Below are 15,633 nucleotides of genomic sequence, written 5' to 3'. Positions count from 1 at the left end.
GAAGGAGAGGAAAGACAGGTGCACCTGGACAGTGATGCCTGTGGGAGGAAGCGTCACGTGCCTGCCTTGGTCATCATCCCAAGCAAGTGTTCTCTACCTCGACTCCCTAATCTTCCAAAATGATTTCCCCTGTAGACGTTTACACGAGATGTCTGCCTACTTAATCTTTGTTTTTCTCTCTAATACGTGGTTGTCTTCCATGGAATTTTCCGGAGGACTCCGTTTAAAAGATGCTTTAACTAGAGACAGTCCAATGCATGACTGACCATCACTGGGGAAAATCAAGTATCACCCCATGAGAAGCAGAACTGCCTTTGACAATCTAGAAAGATAATGGGGCTGGGGTGGGGTGGGGTGGGCTGTGCTTTCAGCTTCATTTCAAAAGGAAGGAGGCTTCAAGTAAACTCTCCATGAAGCAGGAGTGTTGTTTTCTGTTTCCAACAACAGTCTCTAAACAGCTCTTCTGGAATGAGTTGGTTTCTGATCACTATGTACAACTTTGGTTAAACTTTCAAATGATGGGCCAAGGCTGGTGGGACTCAGAAGACCTGCTTTTCTGGAGATGGGTGTGTTTTCACGAAATGGGCCATGATACCCCTTTCCTGCCCTCCCCTCCCACAGGCTGTTTGCAAGGCTCAGGGTCAGACTTGCTCTCAGGCAGGGCATGACGGCAGAGGCTTTGGGCCCACAGGTCAAAAGATAAAATGCTCTGCAAAGAGAGAAATTCCTTAACCCTTCCAGAGAACAGCAGATGAAAGGGATTTTTCTCCAATCCATGATTTTCCAAACTTGCTGGCACAAGCAAGTGAGTGTCGTGTGTTTCTTAGACATTTCAGAAGTTGGACATGACATATTGGGGCCAAGCACGCCCCAGTTATCATCCTAGTGGTTGTCAGGAAGCCACTACTCAAAGGGAAGGCAGAATCACAAGGCTCTAGAGACATCTTCCAGGACCCCTGGTCCGGGGACAGCTGGGAGTGGGTTAGACCTGCTGGGTCCGAATCTGCTGGGTCCAATTCAGAGTCTGCACGCAGTACTCTGGCCTGGCTCTTCGGATCCAGCCAGGTTTGAGGAGCTGGGTCCCATGTCCTCTCTGGTGCACCCGGTGAGGAGTCACCTTCTGCTGGACTCCTTGTTTGGAATCAGCATTTATAGGAGAAAGTAACCTCGTGGGCAAGTCCCCTTCCCCTCCGCTACCACACTGTCATGGGCCCAGGAGGGAGGGACTCGTGACTTTGGCTCATAAGTGGGGGCCTTTGAATGATGGCCCCTGACCATTCCATTGGACCATACGGTTTGGTCACTGGTCCACGTTCTGCATTCCTACCCTTGGTGGACCATGAAGCCAAGTTTCTGGAAGCACAAAGGAGGCCACTGGCCAAGCTCTTCTGCCCTGAAGAGCAAGTTCACCTCAGCCCACAGGGCACTCATTGGCCACATGCCTGACCTCCCTTGGGGTCTGAAGCTCAAGAAAAAGAAACTCCATGCCATGAAGCAGGCTGGCCCTCGGTTTTGCAGTGGAAGCATATTTTTCATTAGCTTGACTCTGCAGATAAAGCCAACGTCTGTCCAGCCCAGTAGCTTTTTATACAGTGATTGAATCCAGGGAAGCCAACGGGAGAGGAACTCCCTGTCAGTTGACCTCAGCCGCCTGTTTCTGAGGGATGTGACTTTGGCACGGAACCTAATGATTTGTGCCATGATTCTGAACAAAAAGTTCCCCAAACACTTAGTGTCCCTTCTGACCAGGACTCCTGTCTCACCCACTTTCTTCCGCCTGTCTGTCCTTGGGTCAGAGCCCAGCCACCTCGCTCAACCCTGCCCTGGGCCGGGGAGGGTCGGCATGCCCATGGCCTGGGCCCTGTCCTCACGGGACCACGCCCAGGTTCGGGGCGGAAGACGAAGCCCTCTTTCCTTCGGGATTTCCAAAGTGCACCTCCATGTGCCCTCCCCTCACCAGCTCCGTGGCGGCTGGCGGAGAGACCCCTGGGAGCTGTCTTTGCCCGCCTTCCGTGGCGGTGACAGGGACCCTCGGCTGGCCCCGCGGCCCCTCTGACACGCCCTCATCTTCACCCCACGCCTCACTGTGGCCGGGGAGGGAGGATTAGCTAAAGGTACATCCTCAGCCTTACTACACTTAAAAAGGAAAAAGCACACCACGAAATGATTGCCAGGCACCGTCATCCCAATGTCTGGTGCCATCTCTGGGCAGGTGGCTGCCACTGGGACCCTCTCCTCCTCTGGGGCATCAGGTCACGGCCTGCTGACAGCTCCTCAACCAGAGGGTCCAGGATTGGGAAGTCCAGAGCAGCCAGCAATCCTCAAACCCTTCCGTCTTCAGGGCTTACCTAGTGATGTGGCTAGAGGCCCTTGAACTCTCAGGCACACGGCCCCACTCCCACCATGGACCCCAGTGGACTGGCCACAAGTGTCACAGGGTCGACACCCACTCTATGACGGAGGCAGCGGTGCAGAACAGGGGAGCTCGGGCTCAGTGTGACAGACGGAAACGCTGGGAAGGGGACAGAAACACCACCTTTCTTTGCCTCTGTCTCTGGGTCTCATCCCCCCCACTAGGCTGACCTTCCCTGGGTGGCCGGGGAGCCCTGTGATCACGTCGCCAGCCTCCTTTGTTTAGAAATCTTACGTATCTTCAGCCTTCCTACAGAAAGGTCAAGTGCCACATTTATTTAATACAGTCCTCAAGCATGTCTGTGCGGGTCCTGTGCTGGGGAGGATGCGCGTTCCGAGCCGTCGGGGAGCCCGCAGTCCAGCACAGTGACCCAAGGCGGACATGCGGAAGAGTGATTTAGGCTCACCGTCTCCCCTTCTCCCGGGGTCTCCCGCACCCACCTTGTCCGGACCCAGCCCTGCGCGGAGAGAGAGCACAGCACCGACCGTCTGGGGAACCCACAGGCAAGACCTCAGTCTAGGTGGCGTGTGATGGCCTGCCCGTTGCCCTGCGGAGGCTCCCAGCAGCTCCTCCTGGGCCCCCCTCCCAGCTCTTGGCTGGCCTTTGTCCCTTGTCTCGACAGGCTCTGCTTCCTTCCTGAGGAACCCCGTGCAGCCCCGGAGGAACCCCGTGCCGTAGCCACACGGGGTCTGTGACGCCCTCAGCTGCGGTCCAGGCCAGGCCTCCTGCATGAGCATGGGACCTGCACATCCATGCTTGTCACAAAGGAAACCCAGGCCAGGATGGCCCTGAAACCCGTTCTGTCAGAGCCAGAGACACACCTGGAGGAGAGGGGCCGCCAGGGAGTCAGGCAGGCCACGTGGGAAGGCCACGTCTGGGAGATGGGGGTGTCGGAGCCCCGAGGCCAGCCGGCCCACTCGCCCCTTTGTTTCTAGCTCTGAGTCACTTCCTCTGACCCCGACATCAACCACTGGAACCTATCAACCAGGACAACGAAAGCCAGCTTTAAAAGAGTAAGTTAAATTGTACTGGGAGTATTCCTGAGCCTCACGTAGGAAGGACGCTCTGACTCAGGCGACACCACGGACGGACCATGAGGACATTACATGCTCAGTGAGATGAGCTGGACGCAGAAGGATAAAGGTTGTGTGATGCCATTCCCAGGAGGCCCCTGACACAGAGCTCCCCGGGGGCTGGGGAGGGAGATGGGGAGTTACTGGTGAATGGGGACGCAGCCTCAGTTGGGGAAGAGAAGGTTCTGGAAGTGGATGGTGGGGATGGCTGCAGGGCACTGGAAAGCGCTGAATGCCCCCGACTGTCCTCTTGAAAATGGTGGAGACAGTAAATGGTATGTTCTGTGTGTTTTACCACAGCTAAAACAGTGAAGAGTACGAAAGAACCCACACAGGTTTGTACTATACACACGAGAGAGCCGAGGTGACACGAATAAGACGGTTCTCAAATGGTTAGTTTGCAAACACTATGTTTGTAACATGGGTGATGTGGGAATTGGGTGTCAAGATCTTATTTTTTATTTCGGGAAATTTACCTAATTTTTAACATATGAAATGCTTAGAATAAAAATCAAAAATAATTTTTTTAATGTGAGCAATTAAGAAAAACCTCATGAAGTCTGCCTTTTTTCCCCCATGTTTATTCTTACGGGCTTTAGTTAATTAAACCCAACGAGGAAGAAAAACCACCACAAAGGCAGAAATGTTCCCTGAATAAACACTCTTTTGTCCTTAACTCAAGAACCAGAAGAAGAAAGATTTTGCTAACGGTACTGCAAAGAGGAGAAAGAGGCACTTTTAAATACGAATGGAATATACGTAAAGCTTCTTTTAAATAAATGTATTTTCCTTTAAGACACTGCTCTGGTTTTGCTTTCCTGTTTTTCTACAAACAGAAGCAGATGGCTCCCAGGTTAGATTTTGCTCCAGGAGAACCAAACTCTCCAGTTACTTGAAGTATCAGCATTGTCCACGCATTCCTTGTTCTAGAACTTCTAGACAGGAGGCAATACTGTTCTTATCTCCTTTTACATCTTAGGTAAGGAATTTCTGGATTTAAGAAAAATCAGGAGTGAGCCTGACTAATCTTACATCCTCCCCCTCTGTAGTCAAGTGAGTCATTTCTGGTACACTGAATTCCAATCAGGTGAGAAGCAGATAACGAATCACTTCGGTTGGAGAGTGAAGAAATCACCCCCAAATTATAGCTCAGATGAAGCGTGAATTGCACTCATTAGGTGGGGGACCAGGGCTGTGCCTCACGCTGGCTGGGACATCCCCAGGATGGGGGCTGCTTTCAGCCGGTGGACAGCCAGGAGGGGAGGACCTGAACCTCTGGTGAGCAGAGCAAATCCTCTTGGTCTTAAAGGGCAAAGTCAGTCTCTGCATGGGCTCTGAAATTCCTTTAGAGTCTTCTTAGGGCCTTGTGTAAATCCCAATGTCCCAGGGGATGGGTTCTAGCATTCTGGAACATTCCCCAGCCCAGGCTAACAACTGCTGCTTAATCCAGAGGTGGAAACTTCGAGGTCTGGCCCCAGCCCAGAGCACCTCACTCAGAGTATGGAGGCTGTACATAACATAACGCTCTGCCAGGCTTTCACGGGAAACCAGAGGCAAATCGTGCCTGCAGATAACTGATGTTAGACCCGCTCTGAGCAAAGTTTTAGATCTAGAAGAGCATTGGGTCTTGGTGGAGAAATTGTGGAACAGGGATGAAAAAGTAAATTAGAATCCATAAAGATAAATTTTACTCTTTCTTTCCCTTGATGGGACTCCACTGATGTGAACGGGGAGAGGAAATTATTTGTCTCTCATCTCCTGGCAAGAACAATTCAATGGAAAAGTAGAACAGTTTGCTGCTACCGCTAGTAGTACTACCACTGGTATTACTACCACCACTAGTACTCCTGCCACGACTACTAGTGTTACTGCCACTGGTACTGCTGCCACTGATACTATTACCACTACCACTGGTACTCCTGCTGCCACTAGCACTACTACCACTATTACTGTTACTACTATAGTACTCCTGCTACTAGTACTACTATGACTACTGTTACCACCACGAGTACTACTGCCACTACTACTGTTACCATCACGAGTACTCCTGCTACTACTACTGTTACTACTATAGTACTCCTGCTACTAGTACTACTATCACTACTATTGCCACTGGTACTACTGCCACTACTACTGTTACCACCACTGGTACTAATACCACCACGAGTACTACTGCCACTACTACTGTTACCATCACGAGTACTCCTGCTACTACTACTATTACTACTATAGTACTCCTGCTACTAGTACTCCTATGACTACTGTTACCACCACGAGTACTACTGCCACTACTACTGTTACTAATACCACCACGAGTACTACTGCCACTACTACTGTTACCATCACGAGTACTCCTGCTACTACTACTGTTACTACTATAGCACTCCTGCTACTAGTACTCCTCTCACTACTGTTACTGCCACTGGTACTACTACCACTACTACTGTTACCACCGCTGGTACTAATACCACCACGAGTACTACTGCCACTACTACTGTTACCATCACGAGTACTCCTGCTACTAGTACTACTATCACTACTGTTACTGCCACTGGTACTACTGCCACTACTACTGTTACCACTGCTGGTACTACTACTACCGCCAGTGCTGGGAGAGACGGGGAGCCAGCACGGGCACTCAGAACAGGGGCTCAGTTGCTTGTTCTGTGCCCACGTTGTGCCCTGTGCAGGCAGCCAGGGCCCAGTCAGTGACTCGGGTGAGGTTCCATTTTAATCAAGAGCGGATCCGACAACTACAGGCATCGTTCCTATAACTATAACTATAACTGCCCCGGAATCATCTGGGAGAATACGAGGCCTGCATTCTTCTTCAAAGCCCCAGGAAATGCTTTATGTCATGCCTTGAGGGCGTGTTTTACATGATGGTGGGAACCAGACCCGTTACCAGCAGGAAATGTCAGCATTTACGAGCCTTCATTTTAAACATGAATGATGTTTGCTACAATTGTCTTTTTTGTTTAAACTTTGCAGCTTTTTAGAAATGCAATGAAAATGAATGTGTTTGCCCTTTTGCAAGGTTAGGACAGCCAAGGCTGGTAGCTGAAGACTCACTGTAGCAAGTGACCCAACGAGGAACGTTTATTTTTCCAACCTCTGGCGTCTTGATGTTGGTCAGCACGCACAGAAACTGATGTCTACACGTACTGGCCTAAGACTGACAAATCATTTCAGACTCTGCTGTTAATACTCCTTGTTTTGCAACGGGAAGGGGAGGCTGGACCATAAAAGCTGGTGACTAAGATGAAGGAAATCCTGTCTGAGCTAAGATTGTCTTGGTGGATTGGGGGGAGGGGGGCTTGTAACCTGGTAGGAATAAGCAGGAAGCGAAGGTGGTTTTTTAGATAGGAAGGAGAGGATCTCAGCCGAATTTGGTGCTACATTGTAATTTGCACAGTTGTTACAGTTAGGACAATGACCAAGTAAGGAAGAAAGGGAAGGAGGTGGTTTTCCTCCCTGGAATTCCCAGCTCGAACCTTCCACCCACTGGCCTTCCACACCTGGGCCTGAGGAGGAAACAGGTTGGTCTGTGTGTCCTGTCCATCCTGACGACGCAGCTGTAGCCGACAGTGAGGACGGCCAATGCCCTGCTAGGACACGGCAGGGGGGGTCTTTCTGCTCTTCCAAGAAAGAAATCCTATGCTCAGATTCTACTGTGCATTTTCTATGTCGCTTTGCCAAACCAAAATCTCTTGAGTTTTCTTGCTTTGTGAAATTATACGTCGGTCTCAGAATTATCTGAACAAACTGTTCTTTGTTTATGAGTTCTTTCCATTTGTTCTGGAAATAATTTAGTGACACCTCGACCTAAGGTTAAGTAAAATTTAAATTCTTTTCTTTGCAGATATTTCTCCAACCCAACAAAATGGAGACAACTGTCCAAAGGCAGAGATGTCCCTTCGTCCGTCTTGCCTGTGGCCCCCCGACGCATCCACAGCTCACTTCCTGGGGTCACAGCTGCTTCCTGTCAGCGTGTGTGAAGATGGTGGGGTCTCAGCGCAGAAGACGCGCACCTCGCTCCCCACGATGCCTCCCGCGGGCCAGAGCCCCACAGGCCTGGCGTCCGGGCCCAGCTCCCCGCTGGCCCAGCCTGCGGGCCGGGCAAGGCCTCGTCCCCTGCCGTGAAGGCCGCACAGAGTGCACCCTTCGGGACAGCAAGGCCTGCGAGAGCTGTTCTCTCCCCAAATTCTGCTTACGCTTGAACTTTTTCTCTCTGTGGCTTCAAGTTTTTATGTTTTGAGGATGAAGACCCATATTTAATTAAAAAAAGATCCTAAAACCAAGTAGCCACTGGCTAGCATTTATCAAGCCCTACAAGGCTAAGGTTGCTACAATCTTTATGGGCAATTTCTTCTTTTTTTCCTCAGAGCACACTTACGAGGCAGAACGATTTTTATTCCAGTTTTAGAGATGCAGCTAAAGCTTAAAAGCTAAGCAGCTTGTCAGAAGTCATGCAGCCAGGAAGTAGCAAAAGCACATTTAGAACCTGAGACCCACCTGGCCTCACACTCCCTGAAAACCCACATCACAGTCTTGCCCTTTCTTCCATGTTCCGTGGAACAGACTGTGGCTCTGAGGCTTGAGTGGGGCTTCAACACAATCCCATATGAATCTGACGTATGGTAAAGTCTACTAGTCAAAGGAGCAAGCAACTCGGCCTCCCATGCTGAGCTTCTGCGGGTTGCTCTCTAAGCACGGATGATCCCAGGTGGCAGAGTCAACCTCAGAAATTGAAAAAAACCAGCTAGTTGGACAACTCCTATCCCACAGACACACACATGAGCTCAGATCACCCTACCCACCGCTCCCGCCTGTCTCGCTGTGGGACCCAGACCTGAGCTCTGGGGAGGATTCGTGTATATAACTGTGCCCAGAAGAAGCGAACATGTTCATTTAGTGAAGGAATTTCACATAAACCACGTCACCATGAACTTGCAACACGGTTACTGGCATTCCTGTTGTACCCACGAAGAAAGGGGGCTCAGAGAGGGGAAGTGACCTCCTGGTCCTGGGCCACGAACCCAGATGCTCCCATTCTGTGGGACAGACCTCACCTGCCTCCCTGTGGGCCCAGGACAAATGGACAGTGTCATCATTCCACCGCGGTCCACGGGGGCTCCTGCACAGCTCATCTGAGGAAGGCCTCTTACTCCCCAGGCCGTTTCAGTAAACCTTTCCTCAAGTTAGGACTAACGCTTTTCCAACACCCTCTTCATCTGCTCAAAATAACACCGGCTTGCTCGTGTGTCCCCGCTTTACGAAGCTGCCGTCCATACACCTCCACGGCCTGGGATTTCAAAAAGGACCTGGAGAAGGTTTCCAGGAACTCCGTCTGTGGATGGGGCTCCCCACTGCCCACTCGGGCCTTCCCTGGTCATCGTGTGGGGGCCTGAACTGACAGCAGCCCGTCCACACTTTGTTTCTCAGAGTCCAGGAGCCACTCCATCACCTATGTGCACAGGCCGGCCTCTCTGCGGAGAGCCCCTAAAAAGAACACGCCCGCCTGACACTCCCTTCCTCCGCCCGCGCAGCCCTTGTGGAGAAAGGAGCCGGGGGCATTCAAGGCCGTGTGTCGGTGTCCCAACTGTAAGCCCTATGTTCTGTTTCTGTCTCATCTTGATGTCTCCCTGTAATCTCTCCAACTATCATCTGTCTGTCTGCCTGCCTGTCTCTACCCACCGTCCATCCACCTGTTTATCTACCTATTTATCCATCTCTCTTTCTCTACAATCTATCGCTGTTACAGCCATCATCCATCTATCAGTCTATCATCAATCTACGTCTGTCTAGCTGCCACCTACATCCATCACCCATCCATACCCCACAGAGGTAAATAACATGCACATAATATGCATATGTATATTTTACATACCCCACACTCTACGTATTTTGAACACGCGTTCATATTCTATGGCTAGGGTCTGTCAGCCGGGCACAGTGGTTAAGAGCAGAGGTTTTGGAATAACCAAGTGTTGAGCTTCACTCCCAACTTCATTCCTTATTGGCAGTAACAAGTACCCTAAACTGTGTGCCTCAGTCTGCACACCTGTAGAGTGGGGTGATCGCAGCGTGGTGGGCCCTTAGCAGGTAACGTGTGTTGGTGGCTTAGCTCAGTTCCCGGCGCCCCTGGGATCAGCAGGTGGGAGTTGCTGTGTTGCTCCCTTGGGATATTTTAGTTGTTCCGGGGGATTCTGGAACTCTAGAAGCACCTTCAGGGGTTACTCCTTCTGATGTTGATTCCAGGAGACCCTACAAGATCCCTCCTTCCCGATGGCACCGTGTGGTGATTGCCCCGGGCACCGCTGATCACCATCTCTCCTGATGGACAGGCCAGGGCCTTGGAGGTGCCCCAGGGAGCTGTCCTCTGTCCTCACGACGCACCCACGTTACTCCACAAAGACAGTCACACCCAAAAGTGCTCAGCATGCAGAAAAACACATTGTTACGTAATTACTACCAGGTCCCAGAAAATGAGTCCGTGGAATTCCGTAACACACATTCTTCCATAGTCCCCACGTGGGAGATCACGGAACTGGGCAAAAGCAGCAAAATAGGAATTTTATGGGCGAGGCTGAAACAATTCCTAGGAAAAAATGCAAATCTTTCATAGACACATTGAAACTTCCTTTATCAGCAGGCATGGCCAGCTCTATGGGGGGGGGGCATTTAATTGGGAAAAAACAAAACAAAAAACCCCCACAAAACCCAGTGAGAAAAGCTACCCTTTAATCTTTTATTAGTTGTTCCATGACCGTATTCCTCATCCAAAAGATCTGTCCGAATACTCTCGGCTAACTCCATCTCCCTCGTTGCTGGAGCCGACGCCCCGGAGGGCCGCCTGGGTCCCAGCGTGGGGGGCAGAGACCACGTGCTGGCGCGCAAATCCCAGATGGGAGATGAAACATGCCCTAAACTCTGGACTGTGGGAGCTGCAAAGGCGCTGAGGATGAGTGACGACCAGCATTTAACGTCTATTCGTGTTACGAACGAGGGCTTAATTAAAATCATCAATATCTAATGATAATGTGAAGTCCTAGCAGGCTGAGAGGGCACTTTGATTGGACTCTGAAATGGGTCTCAATCCCAAGGGACAGAGGCTTCGGCCAGGCACAGGCCTTCTGGCTTCCGCCTCCCGGGCGCTCCGACAGGGAAGGGGGCAGGCTGTCCCCTGTGGACGGGGCTGTGGGCGGTGGCGAGGAGACAGGGTGTGTAAGAAGCTACCGGCCAGGGCCTGCTCTGTTCCTACACGGGGGGTGAGAGAGGCAAATGTGTGAGGTGTTGACCACTGGCCATCCTCGTTCCTGGCCCTTCTCCCCAGCCAGAACTGGCGTGGAAGTTGTAGCCACTTGGAGATAGGGCCTGCGGCCCTCCAAACTCCACCACGGGGCCTCCCAAATCACCGGGAGCATGCGCAGAGGGGGCTCCAGGACCCTGGACGGCCCAGTTAGTGCACCTTCCCCTCCCTGCCATCCCCAGGGTCTTCTAGGCATAGAAGGAGACGGTGGGGCTCTCCCAGGCGCCTACGGAGGCTGGCCTGACACATCAGGAAGGGCGAGCGTGTGAGCAAGCCACGCTGAATGTCTTTCTGAACGCCACACCATCACACCCACCTGTCACGCTGCCACAAGGTCTGGAAAGAGCTGCCAGGGTTTCCTCCCCAGTCAGGCGGTCAGGAAGAGGGAAGCTACTGTAGCTCATCCCTGCGCCCCTACAACAGGCCGAGCTCTGGGAAGTCCATCAGGATACCTCCCCTCTCCTGTTTTCATAAAGCACTCCACCCGAGTTAGGGGGACAGAAGCTCTTTGGCCAGGCAGGGGTCACCTCTGCTATATTTCCAAGTACACAGAAGTGCCCTTTGCCACTCGGCCCATGAGAGAAGAGATGGAAGGACATTCCAGTCTTGCTGGCCACCTCTGCTGCTCACTAGTGGGAGACCAGCTGCTTCTCAGCTTTCTCTCGCCCTCGTCTGCCTGGATCACGTGCACCTAATGGGGCTGGTCCAGGGCTTCCAAGAGCGGGTGATTGCTTGGAAATAATTTAGTTTTTCAGGAAAGCTGCACAGGTGGTGTAGAGGGTCCCTGTACGCCCTTCACCCGGAATGATGATGCTAGGTCAACATCTTATAGAACCTCAGTGCGTTTTGTCAAAACCAAAAACTCACACGAGTCCATTAATACACTACAGACTCTATTGGAATTTTGCCAGTTTTTCCACGAATGTTCTTTCTCTCTTCCAGGATCCAATCCAGGAGACCACCTTGCACTTGGAGGAGCGGGATTTACAAGAGAACTTGTCGCTTCAAAGGCAGCCTCACTCACGGCAGCAGAGCAGAGTCTAAGAGAACGCCCGGGAGCGCCAGGAGCCCTGGGGCACTGCGAGGTGGGGAGACCCCAACATGAGAGCCCCCTCCGGTGGGTAGGGAGAGCCAGTGGGAGGCCGCAGAGCACCCAGGGGCGTGGGCTTCCTTTGAGGTTCACTCCCTGACTGGAGAAACTTGCGGGGTCCCCCTAAGACTAGATACCCCCTTTTTCATTCACAGATAACAGAAAGAAAAATCACGGATGCCCAGGGAAGCCACTGACATCAAGGTTGGGGAGTCAATTAGGCCTTTACCTGACCCAGAAGAGTCTCATTAGCCGGGGGGAACAGCTACCAGGACAGTGGTAAGAGGTAACCACCAAATCACCTGCCTGTTCTCATCTCAGCTGATTAAGTACCGTTCGAGGATTCCAGAAGCTTCTCACACCCTGAAGCTAAAAAGCCTAATGCAGCATATTTATTTTTAAGTCACATCCTGGAGCAGTGCACATGCTTCCCTGGAAAAGCACCCCATCCCAGTGTCACAGCTGGGAACGGTGGGGGCCGGCTCCCCGCACAGGGAAGGCCTGCGGCGGGGGCGGGCGTGCTGACCGTCCGGAGCACCCCTGTACCAGTATCATACGACACGACGTGTCCCCTTCCCTATGTCCCAGAACCAAGGCGGTCAGTGACTTGCCCTGGGGTCAAACAGCCAGCGAGGAGCCAGGCTGGGGGTGGGGGGGCTTTGTTGCCCCCAAGACGCCTGTGCCGTCCGTGGCCCCAGAGGCCCCCAGCCCCTGCACAGACGGCCTGGTGTACGAGCCGAATCAGCCAGGCCGGGGTCCAGAAGTCACCTGCCACCCTACTCAGCGGTGATGGCACCCACCGACCCCAGCACACACAGCAAGAGGCCAATCCCAGACCTTTCACTGAAGCTCTCTAACCAAAGACATTCTTTCTTAGAGTAAAAGAGCAGGGCGTTCCTGAACCGGCCTCTACGTCATGGCAGCCCCGTTACGTCATCATCAAATGCAACACACGCCACACCTCTGCTTTTCCCTCTAATTGTCTCCATTAATGGAAGCTAGTCACCCATTTTTTAATCCTCTCTCCAGAAAGACAATCCTTTGATTTTCACTATTTTAGCAAAGTCTTTTTTTCTATTCTAGAACTTTTCACTTTTTCCCTCTCTCTCTGGCTCCAAATATTCCCAAGGGCAGTGCAAGGGCTCTGTCCCCTCTGTCCATCCTTTGCGGCCATGTTTAGTTCTGCGATGCTATGACAAATTCCTCGTGTTACTGACTGTGGCCAAGTCATACGGGCCACCTAGGGAGGTTCGCTTTACTGGCCTCCAGAGAGCTGGATACATGCTTCATGCTTGTTCTTCCATTAACAGAGGAGGAACCCTGTGATCTCTCCCCTCTTCCTAGGGACCCCGATTTTGAACAATAGCACTAACGCTCTGGGAAACTAGGGAGAGAAGTGGTCTCATGGATTCCTACAGAAAGCATTGGAGCATCTTAATACTACACATTCTTTGCAACCGATCAACAAGCCAAAAGGAGAAGAGAAAACCTCACAATATATTGCCCCCCCCTTTTTTTTTGGCTAGGGGGAGGGAAAGGTGTGGCTGCTTGTAGGAGCATCAGGCGAATTTTCCAGGGCCTGGAGCCCAGCTGCAGGCAGCACAGAGCCCCGCATCTCCTGGGGTGCACGGCACCTGCATGTCCAGGTCTCCTGGCTGCACCCTAATACCTGTGAGCATCACGGGTGTGTGGCCAGTCCCCCCAGCTGAGGTCGTGAGGTCAGCCCAGCCCACAGCGTGTTTGATCTGAGGGACGATCTTTGTTCTCTGGAATTCTCTTCCTTCCAGAGTCACCCAAGACTGGTCTCTTAGATCTTCAAGGCTGCTGCCCCATCTCTTGAGATAAGCAACAACGCTCTGCCCTGGCTGCAGTGAGAGCGTCCAAGTCTCCACCGAGGCTCTGCCTCAGGAGCCTCCCCTCACACAGGCCCAGCAGATGCCTGGTGCCTCGCTCCTGGCCAGGCTCTACTCATCCGACAGCCCCAGCTCTGGAGGCTCAGGGCCCTACCACGTGCCCATTGTTGCGGGGTGCCCAGGACACAGGGGTTTGGCGAGCGCCAGCGCTAGGCAGCAGATCATCGGGTCCCAGGGCACCTGCCTTCAGAGTCCAGCCTGGCGACGCCCGCGCTACATGGCCTCGTACGGTGGGCCATCAATATAAGTGCGCAGCGTCCTGGCACCTTCAGGAAGGGCAACGTGAACAGCAGGGCATGCGTGTCCACGTTGGGCCCGGACCTCAGGCTGGCCAGTGGGATTTCTGCTTCCTTCCCTCCCTCTGGACATCTGATCACATCGCTTCGACCTTGTTCTGGGCTCCTGTTCTTCAAAGCAGAGCAGCAGAGAAGGAGGAATGATATTTCCCTTTCCAGAAACCACTGTGCGGGCTTTACTCTGTTAGTCATGGTCAAGAGCAAAGAGAAAGCAGAACCAGAAGACTCAAACACTGAAACTCGGGAGTGTCCTCACTACTGACTTACAGTATGATCCTGGGTAACTTAGTGGGCAGGGGTTGGGTTCAAATCCCACATCTGCACTTACAAAGAGAGACCATGAGCAAGCTATCTAAACACCGTGTGCCTCTGTTTTCTCATCTGCAAAATGGGGTTAACAATAGTTACCCACTCAGGTAGATGTGTTTCCCACAAGGCCTGGATGCACACAGGTTGGCACATAGGAAGTATTCATAGAATAACTGTCTACTCTCTCTTTGAAAAAAAAAAAGGGGGGTGCCTGGCTGGCTCAGTTGGTGGAATGAGCGACTCTTGATCTCAGAGTTCTGAGTTCAAGCCCAGAGTTGGGTGTAAAGATTACTTAAAAATAAAGCCTTTAAAAAAATAATTGTCTACTCTCTTCAGTTATCATTTTTGGCTGCTTCTGCTACAGAGCCCTTCAAACTACAATGAGCAGCCCTTTTTACTGACTTGACCTACCCCTGGGGATGAGTCCTTGGCACAAATGGGCAATGAGACAGGGTTCTTGAGCATGGCAAACAAATAGAGAAGGAGATGAACTTGCCACAAATAAGAGAGATTTCTCAATGGATATAGTTGAGGGTCAAGGCATTATTTCATGAGTAATAGCTCTTGAAGCCAGGGATCAATAAGAAGTTAAAAAGCAGAAGATCCACTGTTGAATATAACATATTGTGTCTTTGTTGAAGAATATACATCCCTATGCCTCCAGTAAAATGACTCAAGATGGCAAGTGACTCCAATTGCCTCCCAACCCAATACTCTAATTCAGTGGTTCCCAAACTTTCATGTCAAGTAGAATGCAGACTCCCAGCCTCCACCCCAGAGAGTCTGATCAGAAGATCTAGATTCGGAGAAGAAAAAAGAAGAAGATCATCTAGATTCAGAGCAGAGGTGTGAAGTTCTAACCAGCCTCCCCGGGTGGGTGTGGGGGTCCAAGGCGAGCACTCTGAGAAGCAATGTCAGACCATAAATGCTCTCAGTCCCACCCAAGAGACAGAGAGCAGACTCAGGTGAGGCTGAGCATGGAGGAGGTTTTGGAAGGAAAGCACAGCGGTAGCCGCCTGGCTCCATAACAAGCAGGGGGATGTTCTCTTCCCTGTTCTAGGTGTGGAAACTGGGATTCAGGATTTGCGAGACCAGGGCAGAGCTTGGTTTAGTACCCCAGTCTTCTGACCCCAAGCCCTTTCCACCAGTTTTAGGATCAGCCCCAGATAAAATTCACCAGACTCTCACCATCCCCAGGAAGGAAAACAGGGGATTACAGAAGTGGCT

This window comes from Leptonychotes weddellii, chromosome 3 (assembly GCF_054177405.1).
Source record: "Leptonychotes weddellii isolate Sample4059 chromosome 3, ASM5417740v2, whole genome shotgun sequence".
Lineage (NCBI taxonomy): Eukaryota > Metazoa > Chordata > Mammalia > Carnivora > Phocidae > Leptonychotes > Leptonychotes weddellii.
Note: the sequence above shows the minus strand (reverse complement) of the source record.